Source organism: Poromitra crassiceps, assembly GCF_964638095.1.
Source record: "Poromitra crassiceps genome assembly, chromosome: 5".
NCBI lineage: Eukaryota > Metazoa > Chordata > Actinopteri > Beryciformes > Melamphaidae > Poromitra > Poromitra crassiceps.
Window position 1 is genome coordinate 10,015,441 of NC_139642.1, and position 12,500 is coordinate 10,027,940.

A 12,500-nucleotide genomic window follows, 5' to 3' on the forward strand; every position below is an offset into this window, starting at 1 on the left:
CTCCCTCCCTCCCTCCCTCCCTCCCTCCCTCGCTCTCTCTTTTCTGTCTCCCTCTCTCTCTCATTCTCTCCGTTTCATTGATGTTTCAGACATCGGTGAGGCAGGCATCCCAGCCTTTTGTAGTTGTAGGGAGGACTTGAGGAGGTCAGAGGTGACTTTAGGGAAAGTGACAGATGAGAGAGCGGTAGAGGAGGTGGGGGGGTGAAGAAGTGGCTTTAGGGGTGGAAGGCGAGATCGATGGCGGGGGTGAAAACCCTTTAAAGATCCCCTCCCAGCGAGAGAAAGCCACCAGGTCACAAGTCACGACCAAGAGACACTTGAGAAAGCGAGAGAGCGAGAGAGCTCAGACTAAAGAGAGAGCGTGAAGTGCAATATCACGTATCTTAAGACTCGCCCCCCGCCATTAAAAACCAAACAAAGCAAAACACACACCTCTTACACCACACTTTGGATTCACACTCTGGATCCGGTGCGGGTCTTTGGATTCACACTCTGGATCCAGTGCGGGTCTCTGGATTTACACTCTGGATCCGGTGCGGGACTTTGATTCACACTCTGGATCCAGTGCGAGTCTCTGGATTCACACTCTGGATCCAGTGCGAGTCTCTGGATTCACACTCTGGATCCAGTGCGAGTCTCTGGATTCACACTCTGGATCCAGTGCGAGTCTCTGGATTCACACTCTGGATCCAGTGCGGGTCTTTGGATTCACACTCTGGATCCAGTGCGGGTCTTTGGATTCACACTCTGGATCCAGTGTGGGTCTCTGGATTCACACTCTGGATCCGGTGTGGGACTTTGGATTCACACTCTGGATCCAGTGCGGGTCTTTGGATTCACACTCTGGATCCAGTGCGGGTCTTTGGATTCACACTCTGGATCCAGTGCGGGTCTCTGGATTTACACTCTGGATCCGGTGCGGGACTTTGGATTCACACTCTGGATCCAGTGCGGGACTCTGGATTCACACTCTGGATCCGGTGCGGGACTTTGGATTCACACTCTGGATCCAGTGCGGGACTCTGGATTTACACTCTGGATCCGGTGCGGGTCTTTGGATTCACACTCTGGATCCAGTGCGGGTCTCTGGATTTACACTCTGGATCCGGTGCGGGACTTTGGATTCACACTCTGGATCCAGTGCAGGACTCTGGATTCACACTCTGGATCCGGTGCGGGACTTTGGATTCACACTCTGGATCCGGTGTGGGACTTTGGATTCACAGTCTGGATCTGGTGCGGGACTTTGGATTCACAGTCTGGATCTGGTGCGGGACTTTGGATTCACACTCTGGATCCGGTGCTGGACTTTGGATTCACAGTCTGGATCTGGTGCGGGACTTTGGATTCACAGTCTGGATCTGGTGCGGGACTTTGGATTCACACTCTGGATCCAGTGCAGGACTTTGGATTCACACTCTGGATCCGGTGCTGGACTTTGGATTCACACTCTGGACCTGGTGCGGGACTTTGGATTCACACTCTGGACCTGGTGCGGGACTTTGCGACAGGAACAACATGTGCCTTTGAAGGCTTTCGGGTCCAAAAACAAACACAAAACATTGTTTTAATTTTGCTATCATAGTGAACTGAGGGGAGCACGTTTCTAAAGAGTGAAGTCAGAGCAGAGTCTTGAGGAAAAGATTGAATCAAGGGAATACCAACGGTAAACTATTAAGTGACCAGGAATAACAATAAGGAATAACAAAGCCAAAATTGTGTTTTTATTGTGTTGAATCACTTGGGACCTTTTTTTGTCTCTATTTTCCAAAAGCAGGAAATATCGGTACAGTTTCTAACACGTCCCAGACATATTTATTGTCACCAATGTACTGTACGCCAACAATGTAATTGTAAACCTTGCTGCATTGTACAAGTGAGTGATATAGAATCCGAATACTTTATACATTTAATGTTAGTTTGTTTGATCTCAGCAAGTTGCCGTTGATACAAGCACTCTTGTTATTTTGTACGTTTGTCTACGTTAGAAAGAAACACACTTCTTTCCATTGGTTCCTTTCCTTTTTGATATTATGTTTTTCTATTATTTGACAGAGCGATACGACATGTCATGTGTACAAGCGCAGTATTATTACTATTTATAAATAAAACTACAAATTCTGAAAATAGCTGCCGTTGTTGTTCATTTCTTTGCAGGGCATCCGGCTGTATAATTGCAGTGTCAATGGGGGGCTTTGTGTTTATTTCAGTCGCTGCTTTGACCAAAAAGAAGGCAAGTGACTCTGAATCACTCGCATTATAACAGAATACAAGTGCGCTTAATAGGAGACAAATATGTACTTTTTGAAAGCACTCATGTGAACCCTCCAACAAAAATAGCCTCGCGTGGCCAAATGGGGATCACCAGACATGATGTGACACCGAACAACAACAGTGTTTTCTCACGGATGGCTGTAACGGCTCAGACAGACACATCCCCCCCCCCCCCGCTGGCCTCCCCCTGCTACTGCTACTGTAACAAACTGACTTTTGTTCAACAACCTTTTCCAATGAGGAGAACAAGCCTCGCAGCGCTTTGGACAAACAGCGCACCCAGTGCCCCCCCAAAAACCTCTGCAACCCATCCAGGCTGCTTCACACACACAGGGCCCCCTCTGTGTGTATGTGTGTGTGTGTGTGTGTGTGTTTGTGTGTGTGTGTGTGTGTGTGTGTGTGCATGCATTGCATTGGATTCATACATTATGTTCATGTTCACATATATAGTGTTGTTTCTGTGTGTGTGTGTGTGTGTGTGTGTGTGTGTGTGTGTGTGTGTGTGTGTGTGTGTGTGTGTGTGAGTGTGTGTGTGTGTGTGTGTGTGTGTGTGTAGGTGTGTGTGTGTGTCCCTGTTAGCCCGAGGGGTATTAAGGCCTAATTATAACATTCTTCTGATTAATCGTGTCTGCTCGCGCCCCCTTGGAGGGGCTCGTGCAGCCGGACCACGCGCTCTATAAATAAAGTCTAAGTCAATAACTACGTTAAGGATCACTCATAGTCTTGTCAGCTCCGTTTGCTAAGCCCCAATAATTCGGCCTATGTGAGGACACACCAAGACACACTGGAAAAGTATACCAGCTCTAATCACACACACACACACACACACACACACACACACACACACACACACACATGCGCGGGTGGACACGCACACGCGCATACACACACACACACACACACACACACACACACACACACACACACACACACACACACACACACACACACACGCAGTGTTTGCTTTCTTAATCAGTCTGCAGCATTAAAGATGAAGACAAATCACACCTGTGAAGTTCCAAAGCTGAAGACATTAGGTTTATTAATGAAGCCTCGGCCTGCAGTGAAAAGGCTGTTCTTTCCTGAACGCACCCCAGAGTGTCGTTAAATTAAGAACTATTTTAATGGCCACCAGATAATGACACGTTTTTTGGGGTCCTTGGGCCCAGCTTGTTCAGTGCTGGAACTGCCAACTCTCCCCAGTGTGCCCCCTCCCCTTTCCCCATAACTGTATTCAAACCAGTATTTTTCCTAAAATGGTGTACATTGGCATTTCACAATGAGAAAACCCCCTCCATGTGCCCAAAAATTTAAAAATAAAATAAAAAGTTTTAGCAGGGGCATTGGTTAATATGCCGGTTAACCATGCACATTTAGATTCCTCATATTTGCATTTATTTTCTTCTAGTTCTAGGTTTTAGTTCTAGGTCTAGTTTTATATCAATGCTCTAAACCAAAATGTCCTGTCTGTCTTTTGGTTTATCAATAAGAGTCATATCTGTCTTGAGTTTCAAGCCACTTTCCAATTCAGGCTTTTCAAATTGTTACAGTACACATGATATACGTTGATTCCCGGTGAGGTAGGTAGGCCTACTTAATTAATCCCCAGGGGGATGAGGTAGGTAGGCCTACTTAATTAATCCCCAGCGGGGTATTTATTTGTCACAGCAGCAGTAAGAGACAAATACAAATAAACAGTAAAAATATACACAACAGTAAAATAAATAAATATAGGCCTATACAACAGTACACATTTTAGGTTTAATTGCCGCTGTGATCGTTCAGACCTTGTCAAATTTATGCAATGAAATCTTTTACATTTCATTGCATAAATGTTTACAGTAAAACTAATGTTCTAATGTCGAAAACATTAAACCCACACAAAGAGACTTTCACACGCACATGCACACACACACACACACACACACACACACACACACACACACACACACACACACACACACACACACACACACACACACACACACACACACACACACACACACAAGCCTTGTATAATCATGTGATCCAGTAATTCACATCTCTTAGACAGCCCCCTGGGTTGAAGAATTTGTTTTTTCCCCTGAGTGTTGTGATCTAACATGACCTCTATCACGCCAACAGCTGCCTCTGTCATTCTCACTCTCACTGTGTGTGTGTGTGTGTGTGTGTGTGTGAGTGAGTGTGTGTGTGTGTGTGTGTGTGTGTGTGTGTGTGTGTGTGAGTGTGTGTGTGTGGAGCCTAAGCATTCTGATTGTCTATGCGTCTGTACCATGCGTTGTGCCTCTACGTTGTATAAGCGAACACAGCAGTAACAAAACGGGGTAAACATATCTCAAAAGACTTAACCCACCTTTTAACACATAATGCTATAGGCTATATTAGATGTTACATTATGGACGTTTGGCTTACAGTCTAATCTAGAGAGCACAACATGGCTATTATCTATTGCTAACATATTTAAATACATATAAAGTATATGTAACCAAGAATATAGTGGGCTAAACTGCCTCAACTCAGTTTAGCCCACTACGTTTTTATTTGCTAAACAGAGTTTAGAAAAACTTTATAGGTTGGCTCCTATAAATCTTTGTGATATAAATTCATAGTACAGTGTCATAGCAAGTGGTTTGAAATTCAGTGTTGGACAAGTTACTTTCAAAATGTAATATACTACATATTACTAGTTACTTTCATTTAAAAGTAATAAGTTACTTTATACTTTCTGTGTAGAGTAACTTGTTACTTACCAAAACAACAGCAGCAGCAGAATGACATCGCCGCCCCGGGAACCATCCCGAAAAATAATTTAAACCGATTTGAAGTCAGTGTAAAGTAACAATCCAAAATCCTAAATGTTATTGTTTTCCTTTGTTATTATCATCTGTAGTGGTTATTTGCATATTATTTGATTAGGAAATGATTGTATCTTTTTTAAATATGCACTTTGATTTAATAAAATGTAACTCAATTTGTAACTTGAGTTACTTGGCAAAGTAACTGGTATAAAAATCCTATAAGTAATAAGTTATATTATTGAGTTACAAAGTACCGGTAATATATTACATGTAATATGTTACTTTTGTAATGAGTGACCCCCAACACTGATGCAATTGATGGAAGTTTCAACTCAGTTCAGTTATGTTTACAGCCCCTTATCACAAGCATGCCTTAAAGGTCTTCACATAGCATCACCACCGTCATACTACATCATACTGTACTTACTGTACATACATCATATACATACTAGACATTTTAATAGATGACATTAGGACACTACACAAACACAGCCTTTCTTTAGATCTTTATCCACTGTGGGAGGAAAGTGGAGCGGCCAGAGGAAGCCCACGCAAACACATGCAGACCCCAGACACAAAGGACCAGGGTGGAGATTCAAACCCAGGGCCTTCTTGCTGTGAGGCGTACCACTGAGCCACCGCTGTTTTGAATGTCAGAATTCAAGTCTCAAACTGTCCCTCTCTTTAGATACAAACCAGTGTCTATTTTCAAATTCACGCATAGTAGTACAATTATATTTGTCCCTCCAATTGACAGCTGTCACCAAATTCCACCTTTCTAGTATCAAACCCATGTGTGAAGGTCTGATTGTTTGATGGTGGTTTGACTACACCACCACTGTTGCTCCTCAAGACACCACATGAGTCCTGCCCTCTCTAGTTTGCACAGGAGGTAACTGGGGGGAACGCAAGTGTTTTGGGGGTGTCTCCTCCTCTACCCAGACCGTACCACCTCTGTACACACACACACACATAACCCCTGACAGACACCCCCCCTGCACACACACTTAACCCCTGACAGTCACCCCCCCATACACACACGTAACCCCTGACAGACACCCCCCAGCGTTCACACACTCTGTCATCACAGGTCCCGGCTGCCGCTGACCTGACCACTCACACATGCTGGGGACAACTTAACCCCTGGACCTCAGGACGGAAAAGCAGCAGCGGGGGAAAGTGACAGGAACAGGCAGGGAAGGATGACGGATCAGTCTCTGTGTGTGTGTGTGTGTGTGTGTGTGTGTGTGTGTGTGTGTGTGTGTGTGTGTGTGTGTGTGTGAGAGAGAGAGAGAGAGAGAGAGAGAGAGAGAGAGAGAGAGAGAGAGAGAGAAACCCAATCGGCATTCGTCAGAATCAAATGTCAAAACAACTTGAACAACCTTGGTTATGTATAGGCAGGTAAAACAAAACAAACAAAAACCTAGTCATTAATTACTGTTAATTTAAGTTAGATGAAATGAACCTTTTTGCACTAACTTAAAGGAGAAGTTCACTGAAAAACAATGCTGATTTATTCATGCATAAATGACCTCACTGGTCCACAACTTAACTCAAATCAACTCTCAATAACTGTCAAATTAAATGAATACCTAAAAAGGGTTGATAGTTTTTGGGTATGTGTGAGATCATGTGAAGATAAATCAGCATTGTTTTTTCCCCCGGTGAGGTTCTCCTTTAAGGTTTGGGTTATGGTTAGGCTTCACTTAAATAACAAAAACATTAAATGTGACTTATGGTTGAAATGTAGACTTTGGGAAACCCTGGGGATCGAACACAGCTCTCCGGTGTGAAAGGAAAGTGTTGACGCTCTCCATCCACACCAGCCATCACACCTTTACTGGCCACCGTGCAACTTCAATAGCAGACATGCTGCATGGGTACGGTGGTGCAGTGGAGGCGTTCACAGCAAGAAGGTCCTGGGTTGATTCCTGCCTGGGACGCTGTTGGCACTGGGGGTTTGTCTCCCCATGCCTTCGGTGTCTGGTGCCCAGGTGGGCTATCTCGACAAAAGGGCCTTTCTGTGTGGAGTTTGCATGTTCTTTCTGTGTGGAGTTTGCATGTTCTCGTCATGCTTACCTGGGGTTTCCTGCATAATATCAATATGAAACCCCGCCCCCCCATTGACCAGCGGCGGTTGGAAGAAGTTGGTCCCCGGGCGCTTGACTGCAGCTGCCCTGCACCGCTCCTGACCTGAGCATGGAGGAGGAGCAGCTGCCCTGCACCGCTCCTGACCTGAGCATGGAGGAGGAGCAGCTGCCCTGCACCGCTCCTGACCTGAGCATGGAGGAGGAGCAGCTGCCCTGCACCGCTCCTGACCTGAGCATGGAGGAGGAGCAGCTGCCCTGCACCGCTCCTGACCTGAGCATGGAGGAGGAGCAGCTGCCCTGCACCGCTCCTGGCCTGAGCATGGAGGAGGAGCAGCTGCCCTGCACCGCTCCTGACCTGAGCATGGAGGAGGAGCAGCTGCCCTGCACCGCTCCTGACCTGAGCATGGAGGAGGAGCAGCTGCCCTGCACCGCTCCTGACCTGAGCATGGAGGAGGAGCAGCTGCCCTGCACCGCTCCTGGCCTGAGCATGGAGGAGGAGCAGCTGCCCTGCACCGCTCCTGGCCTGAGCATGGAGGAGGAGCAGCTGCCCTGCACCGCTCCTGACCTGAGCATGGAGGAGGAGCAGCTGCCCTGCACCGCTCCTGGCCTGAGCATGGAGGAGGAGCAGCTGCCCTGCACCGCTCCTGACCTGAGCATGGAGGAGGAGCAGCTGCCCTGCACCGCTCCTGGCCTGAGCATGGAGGAGGAGCAGCTGCCCTGCACCGCTCCTGGCCTGAGCATGGAGGAGGACGAGCCAGGATGGGTCAAACGCGGAGGACAAATTTCACAGCGCCTCAAAAAAACATGCGTGTGTGTGTGTGTACTGGCTGCTGTGCACGTGTGTGGTGTGTTGACGAGGTTTGTCTGTCCGTTGATACACGTATATACAAATGAAATATTTTTGGTTCAGATTCTATATCTGTTGATTGCAGAAACGTAGAATGCTGGCATTTTATTGTGGAGACCTGACTGTTTTTTTCCCCCTCTAATTTCCCCAGTTTTTCTCATTATATTATATGTATCTTGACTTTTTTTTTCTTCCCCCAGTTGCTTCATACTGCATGTCATTGTTCTGCAAAAACCTTGTATGTCCAATTTTTCCAGGTTTTCACTTCAAGATGACATTACATGCTGCTCTGGGCCAACTGTTCAACCCTTGGGCTTATAAAAAGCTTTCAAAACCCACTCGATGTATTAATGCTGTTCAGTTTTCACGCTGAAACCACAGCTGTTTTATTTTGTTCTTGGAAAGTTGACATGTTGGAGCTACAAGATTTTCGCCCAACAACAGTGATATATTTTGCCTTTAGGTATATTTTCCACATCACACATATTTTTCCCTTTTTCTCGCTGTTTCAGCATGTTTTAGCGCTGTAAACACACCCTCTGATTACGCTGTAATGCACATTTTCATTCTTTCCGCTGCTCTTGACACCTTGGGATGTTCAAATACTTTGTTTTATTCTATGCTTATATATTCTCCTATTATTGTACAAATTCATCATACGTTTAATCTTAATATTTAATGCATCTTAACAGAAGAATGACTATAAAGGATTGAGGCCAAAAGACAGCGATGAGGGTAGGACGGTTGCTCTCGTGCTCTGTAATGAGCCAATATGACGGACGTTTTTTTACTAGACTCGCACCTCTGCAACATTGTCAGGGTTACGGGTTTGATACCCATTGAGATTACTCGGGGGCACGGTGGCACAGCATGGCGGTGCAGTGGTAGCGCGGGCACACCACAGCTAGAAGGTCCTAGGTTCGATTCCCGCCTGGGACGCTGGGAGTGTGTCCCCCCCCCCCCATCTCCTCAGTGCCAATGCCCAGGTGGGCCATCTCGTCAAAAAGGGCCTTTCTGTGTAGAGTTTGCATGTTCTCCCCGTGCTCCCCTGGGGTTCCTCCATACATCCATATGGACCCCCCCCCCCACCCCCTACCGCCTAACAACATGCAGAAGATCATCATCTGACCGGTGACGACAACATTTTGAAGTTGGTCCCCGCCCCGGGCGCTGTACACAAGAAAGCTGCCCACTGCTCCTGGCTGCCCCCCGGAGGAAGGACAAGCCTGGATGGGATAAATGCAGAGACTGTGTTTCACATGTCAGCATGAGTGTGTGTGTGGATGGCCCCATGTGTGTGTTGGGTGTGTTCGTGTGACAAATAAAGACGGGTTTGTCCGTCCAGTTCTTCTTCTTCTTCTTCGTGCTAAATGTACACACCAACGACGGCACTGCAAGGTGATGGATAAAGGTTGTCTTCAGTGGGACACGTAAAGCTGTTTTGACAGCAGAGCCGAGTGAAAGCAGCAGCAGACAAAAGGGACAGAGAGACGCTTCCTTCTTTATGGAGCCACATGACAGCCAGTGTGAGAGAGAGAGAGCCGACGATCGCAGACTACAATATGTACAGTGTTTTTTATGGGTTAGTTTGTGTGTATGTGTGTGTGTGTGTATGTGTATGTGTATGTGTGTGTGTGTGTGTGTGTGTGTGTGTAGGTGTGTGTGTGTGTGTGTGTGTGTGTGTGTAGGTGTGTGTGTGTGTGTGTGTGTGTGTGTGTGTGTGTGTTGCGGCCCGCATGTGTTTTTCTATAGAGACAGAAAGCAGACAGTGACGCAGATCAGAGAAGTGAAGTCAGGGAGGAATTTGGAGGAAATGCAGCAACACGAGCGCTATATGTGCCCCTGTTTCAGACACACTGCCCACCCAGTCGCCAACAACGTCTTTATTTGTCACAGACATCCACAACCCATGCATGCATTGCAACCCCCCCCCCCACACACACACACACTGATGGAGTCTGCTGTCCTCTGTGTTTCAGTGTTGTCCTCTGTGTTTCGTCCCCTGTGTTTCAGTGTTGTCCCCTGTGTTTCAGTGTTGTCCTCTGTGTTTCAGTGTTGTCCCCTGTGTTTCAGTGTTGTCCCCTGTGTATCAGTGTTGTCCTCTGTGTTTCAGTGTTGTCCTCTGTGTTTCAGTGTTGTCCCCTGTGTTTCAGTGTTGTCCCCTGTGTTTCAGTGTTGTCCCCTGTGTATCAGTGTTGTCCTCTGTGTTTCAGTGTTGTCCTCTGTGTTTCAGTGTTGTCCCCTGTGTTTCAGTGTTGTCCCCTGTGTTCCAGTGTTGTCCCCTGTGTTTCAGTGTTGTCCCCTGTGTTTCAGTGTTGTCCCCTGTGTATCAGTGCTGTCCCCTGTGTATCAGTGTTGTCCCCTGTGTTGCAGTGTTGTCCCCTGTGTGTTGTCCCCTGTGTTTCAGTGTTGTCCCCTGTGTTTCAGTGTTGTCCCCTGTGTTTCAGTGTTGTCCCCTGTGTATCAGTGTTGTCCTCTGTGTTTCAGTGTTGTCCCCTGTGTTTCAGTGTTGTCCCCTGTGTTCCAGTGTTGTCCCCTGTGTTTCAGTGTTGTCCCCTGTGTTTCAGTGTTGTCCCCTGTGTATCAGTGCTGTCCCCTGTGTATCAGTGTTGTCCCCTGTGTTGCAGTGTTGTCCCCTGTGTGTTGTCCCCTGTGTTTCAGTGTTGTCCCCTGTGTTTCAGTGTTGTCCCCTGTGTTTCAGTGTTGTCCCCTGTGTATCAGTGCTGTCCCCTGTGTATCAGTGTTGTCCCCTGTGTTGCAGTGTTGTCCCCTGTGTGTTGTCCCCTGTGTTGCAGTGTTGTCCCCTGTGTTTCAGTGTTGTCCCCTGTGTTTCGGTGTTGTCCTCTGTGTTGCAGTGTTGTCCCCTGTGTTTCGGTGTTGTCCTCTGTGTTTCAGTGTTGTCCCCTGTGTATCAGTGTTGTCCTCTGTGTTTCAGTGTTGTCCCCTGTGTTTCAGTGTTGTCCCCTGTGTTTCAGTGTTGTCCCCTGTGTTTCAGTGTTGTCCTCTGTGTTTCAGTGTTGTCCCCTGTGTTTCAGTGTTGTCCCCTGTATTTCAGTGTTGTCCTCTGTATTTCAGTGCTGTCCCCTGTGTTTCAGTGCTGTACTCTGTGATGCAGTGTTGCGGCTGCTGAAGCTGTTACGAGGCTGGCTGGGTGGAGGGTGGAGGGTGGAGGGTGACTGTGGGGCTTCTCGCTGTGTGAAGCGCTCCTCCTGGGTTTTATGGAGCAGGTTAATGTCGTGATAAAATAACATGCCGCAGACAATTGCGGCGCGACTGTGTGATGTTATTGAGCATTGATTGCAGAAGTACAAACAGGAAAGCAGCGAAAACATTTCAAAGTTAAAACAGACTTCCTGGCAGGCCTTGTTTCTGTCTAATCTTCCCTGACAGTCATCTGGACTGACACAGAGACATCTGTCTGCAAACCCTGCTCTCATGCTGACTTCATGTGGATTTACTTCTCTGTTTTTAACATGACTTTACCCCCATGGCTTCTACTACTTATATGTATGACCTTTTCATAATCCACGTTTTCATAAATACATGTGCAGCTATACTCTCATCAGCAATTTAAACTCTTATTATCCAGTTCATGAAAGGTTTACACTTGCTCTTCTAAACGCACTGTCTGCTCAACAAATCCTCCAACACATACGTCCATACTTTGTTTATTAACCCCCTTCCGACCCTGGTGTCTGAGCCGTCTTGTACCCTAACAGGACGTTCACACCATACGCCGAAGCCATGCTCAAGCCACGCTGAAGCCATGCTCAAGCCACGCTGAAGCCGCGCTGAAGCGATCGTTCAGGATTCACTTCTATGTTCCAAGTGTGAAGCTGCCAGGCATGAAGTCAATGGAAGTTGTGGGCGGGGTCAAGGCGCACAGAGCGAGGCGCTGAGGAAAAGAGAGCGCTCCTTGTGTGACCGGTTTAGCATGAGCTCAGCTTCAGCGTGACTTTAGCTTCAGCTCTGCTTCTGTTAAGCGCCTGGTGTGAACAAACGCTTACGTTGCGTTGAGGACGCAGTCCAGGTGACCGTAGTACACGGCCCAGGCGAGAGGCGTGCAGCCTATCATCAGATAGGTCTACCTGGGCTCCCTGGGTGACACAGGCAGCACGACCCTGGATGACTGCGAGTCCTACCTCATTTCTACAGATAGAACTGATCAAGATGATCCTGGTGCAGTTCATTTGAATGAGTCTAACCATAACATTTGCACATTTCGTTTGACTGGTATAGAGAAAGTTCACCTGCCCAAAAGAGGTGGTAATCTTGATCTTCTGCTTAAGCAACATGAAGCCCACTGCATACACACAGTACACACTCTCACCCCTAGGGGTCTCAATGACGAGTTATTACTTAAAGGGATAGTTCGGTTTGTTTGAAGTCAGCTAGTGAGATACACTAACTTAATTAGGTACAGTGTTCAGGAGGCTGGGTGCATTGTGGAACGAAACCGCGCACTCAGAGCAGCACCCAAATCAGCCTTTT